The following is a 3133-nucleotide window of genomic DNA, read 5'->3' on the forward strand; positions in this document are numbered from 1 at the left end:
TCTATCAGACAGACTTCCAATTTTTGGCAGAAGCTTAATACAGTGGAAGGGGCTAAGAATTGAGATTCATTGGACTAATTTTAAATGCCTGTGAACACATATGTAGGTAGGTACCTATACGAGGTGATTCATCTGATCCATATTAAGCATTTGTTTTAGAATGAATGCAGCTAGCACCTTCAATGTGCTTATCTCTTCCTACTGAATAGAAAAAAAAGCCTAGAAGGTGAGCAGAGATCTTTATTATATGTGCATTAAGTTAGGTGACATTAATCCTACTCTAGATGACCTAAAAGGATTCTGGTCCACTGAATTTTTAAATTTAGCATATATGAAATGCTTATCCACATAAGACCTATTCCCCTCAATAGCTTTTTTTTTTTTTAAACCCTGCATATATACATCTTTCTAGACATTGCTAATGCTTTAGAGGTCAAAGTTAAAAAAAGACTTTATTCTCATTAAAAAAATTTAAAAAGTCAAACAAGAAATGGCACACAGACAGTATGCAGCACATTGTTGTCTACTCTCCCAGTTAAATGGGAACCAGCTGGTTTTATTAAGAAATAGCTCCATGATGCAAGGCAACCTCCATTCATTAAAAGGGCTGAAATACTCAGCTGAACTATAGATTTGAATGGCTAAAAAACCCCAAGTAATTTATTATAGTTGCTGCAATTCCTAACAGCAAACCATGAAACTAACATGAAGACTTATGGTCTTTAGCTAGTTACAGGCCAAGAGACCTAGACCATCTCTTCCATATTAATATACGTCCAATCTGATAAAATACATAGCTTTGTTATGCTAGGGTAAGAACTAATGTAAGCCTTGCTCATCACTGCTTTAAAATGTCAGTAAAAGTAATGCTTAGAAAGAAGGTATTAGCTAGCATGGCCAAGACTTATCTATACAGGTATGTGCTGGGTTGGGGGGAATATGATGGAATTACAAAACCACAATATGGGCATGAAGAATCAGATTTCAGGTGAGGAGGTATCATCCAAAAGGTATCATCTTGTACTCCATCTGGAGGACAAGACCAGGAAGACAAAAAGCAGATGGAGATGGGGAGGAAGCAGCAATTGCCCTAAAGAACTCAAGAGTTCAATTAGAGGAACCAGTTACTCCTGTACAACCAGAAAGATAGCTTTGGCTGTGGTGGTCCCCTCCAGCTGCTCTACCAAGTAGCAGCTGGTGGGCTAACTTGACTCAAGGACTTCACACAGTGCCATTCGTTTGAATGAGGGGTTTGGCTCACTGAAAAGACATTTTATGCCCGAGGCTTCCCCCCACCCCCACCTTCTTATAATGAAAAGATAACACAGTCAGGTGCTTAACAATATTTTATACTAATTCTTTGTATGACATCATTGTATTTACTAGTCACTAAAAAGACTGCTTTTAACATTGTGGAGCCTATTTACTAAGAATATAACTTTCCTCCTTCTGGAGAATTCCATCTTAAATATTTTAATTTTTCATCCTTGGAACACAAGAGTATTTCCACTGCTTACCGCTGAACCAAGATCTAACACAATTATGGTGCACATTTTGTTTCCAGGCAATACTCATATCATTACAATGCCCATTTTCCCCTGAAATTGCAACGCATGGGGTTGTCTTAGAAGACCTTCTTTCTTCTTATCTCACTGCAAGAGATTTGGCTTAATAGAGTTATCCTTCCTATTACACTGCTCCTATTCCCAAGCTAACTAAAGTTTGCATTTTGTGATGTTCTGCATTCTGACAATTTGATTGATATGTTTACAGCATCTACAACAGCAGTTTGCAGGTAACAAAAGCATTTCAAAGGGAAAGCATGCAGTTAGAACAGCAAAAGGAGAATGTCTAGATAACAGTATCATGACAGCATTTAAACCTTAGGCTATACATCATCCTGTGTGGACAGGAGGATGCACCAGCATTTTCATAAGGTTTCTTCCAGACCCATTTGCTAGGATTCTTCAGGGTTTCAGTACAACGTGTAGCCTAGCTATCAAGTATTCAAGATATCTAAATGCTCCACCGTTTAGCTATCCTTAAACTCTTCCTTGCTATTTAAAAAACAACTGTCCCTCTCCAAGACACTTTCCTCAAATCTTTAAGACGCTGTAAGCTACTAGACAGATGCAGCATTTGTTATATCACATATCTTTTCAGTAGGTTCTGGTGGAATAGCTCAACTATCTGCATGTGACTACCTTTTAAAATCATGCAGTCATGACTCATCATGAAAGTATGTGTTGCAGCATCCAGAACAGAAGAGCTTGAGCTTATTACTGTTTCTTCTTGGGCAGTGGCAAAAACAGTACTGGAAGGAAGGGATTTGCCTTTTTTGATAGCGAGATCATCCACAACTGTGTGCTACACCAAACATTAAATATTGGTTCCTATATTTGCTTTTAATAAAATCAGATTATCTCTTGCAAAAACAAAGCTGCTATAATATAATATAATATGCTTCTGCTGAGATCTCACATTTCACATGCAGGCTTGGAGTTTGCCAAGAATACCCCCAGTGACACAATACTTTTCAGTATTTCCAAAGATAAATACCACTGGGCCAAGCCTGGAGACCTGTGAACAGGAGACAAGCAGCTTTTTAATAATGTAAGTATTTGAACCCCTTTGTGCCACAATACATTAATCCGTATTTCATTCATGGCATATCGGGTCAACTTTTTGGCTTGTCAATAATAAATTAACCTTTCCATGCAAATTTTTTTCCCATGGCAGGCATTTAACATCTACTTTACATTTGAATTAGTTTTCCCAGCCACCAGACATTCTGCCTTTCTTTTAATTACTATCTAGAAGCTACAAAAAAAAAAAAAAAAAAAAGCACAATTTGGCTGTCAGCATTTCAGCTTTTGTAACTTAAAAGCAGTTGAATTTATTATATCTCACACAATAAATTCACATTTTATATCGCATATCATTTCACTTAGGTTTCCTCTTAGTCTCAGCCTTACATTTTTCAAGGTTTGCATCATTTTTGCATTCTGTTCCCATGAGTACACTGACTACTTTAGAGTCTAAGGACTGCCTGGCTCTGTTGCTATGCAACAGCATAGCCTACTTAGGGCTTCCTGAAATAATCGCCTCAAATGTGCTTTTTTTAGACTTGTTT

Source organism: Egretta garzetta, unplaced genomic scaffold, assembly GCF_000687185.1.
Source record: "Egretta garzetta isolate BGI_Z169 unplaced genomic scaffold, ASM68718v1 scaffold251, whole genome shotgun sequence".
Classification (NCBI taxonomy): domain Eukaryota; kingdom Metazoa; phylum Chordata; class Aves; order Pelecaniformes; family Ardeidae; genus Egretta; species Egretta garzetta.